We start from the raw sequence: 7408 nt of genomic DNA, 5'->3' as shown, positions 1-7408 counted from the left end.
TATATATATATATATATAGTGAAAGATCCAATTTGTAGTTTATTATTTACGTTATAGAAATATACTTAATTACATTGTTTTTCGTTTGTTCGCAAATAACAATTGAAATTGGATTCCTGGCTGTAGTATTAATTAATTATCGGAAGATAAAAGCAGAATATTATATTGATTACAAATTTCTCTAATGACTTTTATAAAGCAAATATGATTTTTCCGATAAATCTTTTGCTATGGTTATTTTTAATATCCGAATATATATTTAAACGATATTTATTTAAATGCAGCAGCGATACGTGAAACCTTTTATTGATTATGGTCACGCGATGGGTATTCCAGATTGTACCTGAAATTTAAAACTATTAAAAGATACAAACGAACGCTTCATCTCACCTCAGATACGTCAAAGGGAGATTAAAATACAAACGTACAAGAGTTATTGTTGTATTTTAACGAGAAATTATGTTTCCTTTTTATATTCCAGAGATTGGAAATATCCCACCGTGACTTTGACGAAAACATTGACCCACGTGTATCGTGCATATTGCAATTTTATCGCGTGACATGAGCGACGTATCGCTGCTCAGTACATTCTGCGTAGTGCGAGGAACCTAATTGAAACTGCATAAAATTAAATTATATATGCCCGTTTTCTCTAACAATGTAGTTTAATTTTAATCTTATTTTAATTAACTGTACAACTTTTTCTTCTTCTGGAAATCATGCCCGGTTCTCCTGACGTAAATTAATTTTAACGTTAGTTCAACTAACTCTTAATTTTTTTTCTGGTTTCTAAAAATTACGCTCGTTTCTATTAACGTAGATTAACTTTAATTTTGGTTTAACTTAATTTGTATCTCTTTCTAGTTTCGAGAATGAGAAAAAATAAAGAATAAATTAAATCGAGATTAAAGTTAATCTTCGTAGAGACGAGAGACGAGCATTAATCGGTTTTTTTTTCTACATACTGTTCCTATCGCTATTTTTCGTAGAAAAAAAAAACACGATAGCTAATCGTAAGGGAGAGATAAGTAATAATGTATAATAATCAAAAGACAGCAATATTTGAATCTTTAAAAGCGCAAATATCCCCGAAAAATTGTAATTACTCTCTCAAGTGATCTGGAGGAGGTTAAGATCGAGTCATTCGAGCAAGTGACGAATCGATTATTTCTAAGACTGTCCCCTTTAAGATAGAAACATCAAATAATGCCGAATAAAAAATGTTAAGTCTTTAATAAGTCACATTAAAACTATGTTATGCCTATTTTTACAATGTAGATTAACTTTAATCTCTCGACGTTCAACTTACTCTTTATCTCTCTTTTTCATTCTTAGAACTATAAAACGATAAAGAGTTAGTAAACCGAGATTATATTAAACTAAGTGCATCGATAGAAACGGGCATTGGATCAAGTTTCTCGAAATACAAAATGCGCTTCATGCAATCGTATGATTAGAATCGCCATTGTACACATCTACTGGCCCGAGCCATTTAATCTTTGTGACGAAAACACGAGGGAAAGAATTGAACGTACGATAAAGAGTACCGCGACTCGTGCTCGACTAATCCTCCAACCGCTACTCTTCTTTATCGAACTCTCTTATCACGTAGCAAGTGTACGTCTCGCACGTTTCGGCAGCAACTTTACCATATACATTCTTTTCAATTTCCAACCCCCCCTGTACTTCCGGAATCGTAGAATCGTAGCAGTTAACGAGGATGTGAATCGAGCGTCAGGGTGCAGCGCGAAGTCGCGCCGTATTCCGAAAGAACCCCCGCCCTCTCCCTCTTTCTCTCTCTCTCTCTCGACCTCTCGTCCCCTTTTTTCTCTCCCTCTCTCGGAGCAGCTCGCCAGGGGTTAGCTCTCGACGGTGTCACCGCGAGCGCACGCATAAACGGGCTGCTTTCCCCGGCGATCCGTCGATACGGAATCGAACGTGTACGCACCTTCTTTCGCGTATCCTGGAGTGACGTCGGGATTCTCTCGTCGTCTCTCTCTCTTCCTCTCTCTCTCTTTTGTCTTCTCTCCACCACTGACACTCTATTTTTTCTCTCTCTCTCTCTCTCTCTCTCTCTCTCTCTCTCTCTCTCTCTCTCTCTCTCTCTCTCTCTCCCCCCTGTTCTTCCCGGAATAGTTTTTCACTCGGTTCGGGCTATTTGATCGATATTCCGGGAGAACGGTTTCCGGCAGGAGCACAGTCAGTGGTCCTGCTCAACCCGACCGAGATCCGGGAGGAGGAGTGTAGTTTAGGCGAGGCTCGAGCCGCGCGCGCGAGAGAGAGAGAGAGGGACTTCTCGTCCCAGGAGCGAGACGACGACGACGACGGCGACGGCGACGACGGTGACGGCGACGACAGCGAGCACTCACGGCGCGCGAGCGAGCGGACGACGACGAGCGTGCGTGCGTGCGTATGCGCGTGCGACAGATACGGTTCGTTATCGTGTCTCACGCTCACCTCCGGCGCAGCGGCCGCTCTCCCTGCGACGATTTCCACGTCTGTACACGCACGGTCTCCCGTTCGTTCTCAAAACGAAAGGCACCGACTCCGACCGAGCGCGTCAAATCCACGGCACAGCGCGGCGCCGGGTGCTCGCGACCGAATGACGTCGGCGTCGAGAACCGACGACAGCGACGACGACCGATCGCGAGGGGATCGGATGGCGGGCGAGATGCCGACCGGGGATCCCTTCGGCGGCGGCGGCGGTGACACACGACCGGTTTTATAGTTACCGCCGACTTGTGCGACCGCGTAAAAACTCGCGCGACCAGCGACTCTCTCCTGTCTGTCTGTCCACCTTCGTGTGAAAAGGGAACGCGCGAAGGAAAACCGGGGATGTCTTCTTCGTGCGCTCTCCCCGAGTCCGTGTTACGACCGCGGGCCTCGCTCTCGCTCGCGCGTTATTCCGAATATCTCGGAGGGGGATCGAACCGCGGACCCGGCAGCTGTGCTCCGCGAAAGTCGCACACTCTCTTTTGACAGCGACAGCGAGCTGTAGACGCGTACTCACGTACTGGCGACAGAGTCGAGCGTCGATCGGGGCGACCTCTCGCCCCGCCCGACTCCGCCGCTGCCACCACCATCATCGCCGCCTCCACCACCGCCACCGCCATCGCCGCTACCGCCACCGCCGACATGCTTGCTTGGAGAACAATCGATCCTGGGACCGGCCGGCCCCGACACTCCTCGTCTCCGAGTCGACCGGCAATCCCTCGACCTCTGACCTCCAGGCTTCGCAAACGTCATCTTGGCGACATCTAACGGCGCGCGGCGTCGCGACGCCTAACGACGCAATCCTGACCGTCTTAAGTTACAGCTTTAAGATGTCACAAGCCAATCAAAAGGCTGTATTAGCATCTTAAGACATTATTTAAGACGGTCTTAAAATAAGAACGGATTATGAATACCGCATATATTTTTATATTTTAAGACTAGTATTCATATTCAGTTTTTATATTTAAGGACCCTCTTAAGTACGATTTTAAGACGAATTAATCAGAGGACCGCATTAGCATCTTGAGACATACTTAAAACAGCCTTGCAATAAGACTGGAATACCAGTCTAAGAATCTTAAGATGGTCAATCATAGGTTGATATTCATTGCTAGTTCTTGTTTTAAGATTTATTGTCTTAGATCATGTGACATCTTAAAGATATTACTTAAGATAGTTTTAAAATAAGAATGTATAAATACCGACCATAGAACAATATTAGCATCTTAAGATGATATTGAAGGAAGAACCAATTTTTACTGATAGCGCGTTCTTTTTTTTTTTTTTAAGATAATTTTAAGTGTTGTGTTAAAATACTAATATAGCCCTCTGATTAACTTATAACATTTTAAGACTGTGTACTTATGACAGTCTGAAATACAAAAATTGACTTTAAATACTGACACAGTGCTTTATTTCTATTCATTTTTATTATTATTAGACTGACACGAGAGATTATTATTTTAAATTAAGTTGGAAGTAATATTTCAACAATATTGAAATGAAATTATTACAATTAAATTTCAGTATACTTCTCTGAAGAGAAATGTTTTTTAATTCCTGGTACACACGATAATTTTTTTTATCCTTTGCTACACACGTTGGGTCATTCGTATCCCAGATTAATTTTCAATACGTTGACAAATATACAAAAATTATTGAGTGGTTATTATATACATTTATAAAATTGTGCATTATTTAAAAATTTATATATAAATGTTACAACTAATTACTTAATACTCATTTTTTCAAAGAAATGTGACAGAACGCGAATGACCTCAATCGTATGAATATTAATTATATAAGTGTTAATTTACTCAGAGAACATCGGTTTTCTAATTTTATATTTAATACTTAATGGAAAAACAACAACCTTATTTTTATCATCGCTCTAATATTTAATATATTTACATTTTATAACGCAATAATATAATGTCTTATCATCACGCACTATAGTAAGTACTTTTAGTTTTGATATTGCAGAGAATTGGACTGAATAATTAGCTGTACGATTTATCAATAAAAATGATCGACATAATGAAGTACTAAAGAGTCTCTGGCAACACAGGAGGAAATATCATACGGAAAAAATTATTGAGATACAGCCTTTCATAAAACGCTTTGAAATTTATACTCCTGATACACAATCATTTTCTTTTATTACTATAATAACTCGACGAAATTGTTTTACAAAATTGCTCCTACAAAGATAAAGAAATTGTCAGACTTACCTTAACACATTATAACTTACGCGTCGCGAGGACGATCGGTCACCACCCTCGATTTTATATTGCGACATTAGAGTAAAAATAATATATCCTAGGATCGTTTCAACCCGAATAACGCACGCAATGATTCATGCATTCTCGCACAAGAAATGGATATACACCCAGACAAGACGCAATGTCTAGAAGATGTCTTTACGATGTCTTTTAGATATCTTTTAGACATGCATGTCCCAAAAGACGTCTCTGTGATGTCTTTACATGTCTTTTAGACACGCATGTTGTCTGGGATAGCTTGTTTTATTATCGGATAACGACTGCATAACATAATCGCTCTGATAGCGTGAGTAATATTTAATAATCGCGTGAAATCGAAAATGCTTACATAATAAAATCGCACGACACTTGGCGGATTTCCCGTCCTCTATTCTCCCGATCAAAATCGCCAACGAATCCATTTGGTTTTATTTTAATTGCATACCTTAATTCAAAGCAGAGACCGCAGACATGGTCAAATTTCACTGAGCTTTGTCCACTGATTGCCTCCTGAGCGCATCAGCCAGCCTAATTCGTGATTCTTATTATCTCATTTAGAATGTCCGTTTCTACAATTGTACTTTAATTTAATCTTGGTTTAACTAATTTTTCAATTTTAAAAATTAAAAAAAAAATAAAAAATAAGTTGAACCGAGAAGTTAATCTACATTGGTAGAAACGATCATACAGTCAGCCTAATTAACGATCCTTATTATCTCATTAAACGAAAAAGTGATGCGGGTTTGGCAATTAAACCTTTTTAGTATAACCGTGAAAAATCGCGAATTAGATTCAGCTACGCTCATGAATCACGTTGAAATCGCGATTCATTTCACTCTAACGAAATTATACCATATATCGACTTCGATTCCCGTTTAAAAGACCGCCCCGTCATTCCGCTCAAGCTGTTCGCGTGTGTTTTATTTATTTACATGGTACGTTACGTGGTATGTTACACTCTGACTTTCTCTTGAAATGTCAGAAGCGCCTGCCGCCGTAATCGAAATCGAAAGCTCATAAGGGTAGCCGAGGGTAGTGTCGCACCGCGATTCATTTCACTCTACAAGGCGAGGATTGCTTCTCGAAAGCCTTGCAGGAAACGACAAATCACGTGCTTAATCAGTGAGACGAAAAGAAAAGAAACCCATAGTCAGCTAAGTTTGTCGAACACAAATTTTGTCAAATACTTGTTACGATTTTGTCGACGAAAAGACATCAAAAATGCAGATTCTGTTATATTCAATAATATCAGCAAATTGGTGATAAATATTATAATATAACAAAATCTGCTGACGTAATATGAAAACAAATTGTCGCAAAACCATCCAAAGCTTGCTGACAACCTGACAGCAAATTGACGGCAAGAACTGATCAAAGCTTTACTTAGTTTTTAATTACAGAGAAACATAAATAAAAAAATTGTAAAAATAGTGCTTCTATTATTAAATATTGTTTATAAAATACTGTTTCAATCTACTCACTTGTCAGAGCTTAGAAACAATTAATTTAGCAGTCGACGTTATTGCATTTCCTTCTAAAACTGAATCCAAGTAACTTTAAATCTCGTACACGAGAATTATATTGTATGAACAAATTTGCTGTCTGGTTACGCAGACTTAACTAACAATAAACACGAAATTATTGCTGACCGAATTTGTTATAAACTTTGACAAGGAAACGTGCTACATTGTAAAAGTAATATCAAATGACTAACATTAACAGTTAAAAAATCACGAGTGAAATAGGTATTCTAAATGTAGAAATTAGGATCTTATGGATTTTGTGCCCGACTTGGGCCGGAACATATTTTAACTTAGACACAAAATGTCTCGAAAACAATATGTTTTTGAAAGGAATGTTTCAAATAAAAGTTGTAAAGAACCATGAAAAATTGAAGAGAACCATGAAATGAGCTACTTGGATTTGGGTCCAGAACTTTATTGTGAGAACCCAGGGGATCTGGAATATTTATTTCAAACATAATCATTAAAAAATAATCTCTAATTGTTAATGTTAGATTTTTTTTTATTATTTTTACAACGTTCCCTTGCGAGCGAGTTTGATGCCAATTTGGCGACAATTTGCTATCAATTTTCTTACTGGGAAGAAACGTGCACAGCAGCCTTGATCGTCATTTATGCTGTATTTCCAGAATATCGCTCTTATCATCTATGCTTCGCAGAGGGTGTTCGCTCCTTCTCTCATTTTCCTCTCGACTCGTTATTACAAAGTATTGCTAAAAACACGTTAACAGTATGAACTTTCGATTTGGTTTCGTTTTTATTCGTGATACAGAGTGTTTCATCGGTAAGCGCGGAAACCCCGCTCCCAAATCACCCTGCACATCAGCTCCTAACAAGGAGAACTTACAGCGACGACAAAAGGTTTTAAAATGTTTCATTTTTCTTTCTTCACACACATGTATTGTAACATGTCGCGATGTTTCATTACACACGACGCCACGCAGCTCATTTGATATACAACTACGTCGTACACGTATAAAAATAACGCTTCTATTGTTAAAATACGTTTCAACATACTCAGAGTTTAGAAATAACTAATTCGATGGCCGCGTCGCCACTGCGTTTATCTGTCTCCCCCTAAAATTGGATCCAAGTTACTTCGAATCTCGTACATGAGACATGAAACTACAA

This window comes from Cyphomyrmex costatus, unplaced genomic scaffold, assembly GCF_001594065.2.
Source record: "Cyphomyrmex costatus isolate MS0001 unplaced genomic scaffold, Ccosl1.0 scaffold36, whole genome shotgun sequence".
NCBI classification, from domain to species: domain Eukaryota; kingdom Metazoa; phylum Arthropoda; class Insecta; order Hymenoptera; family Formicidae; genus Cyphomyrmex; species Cyphomyrmex costatus.
This window is presented reverse-complemented; position numbering follows the sequence as displayed.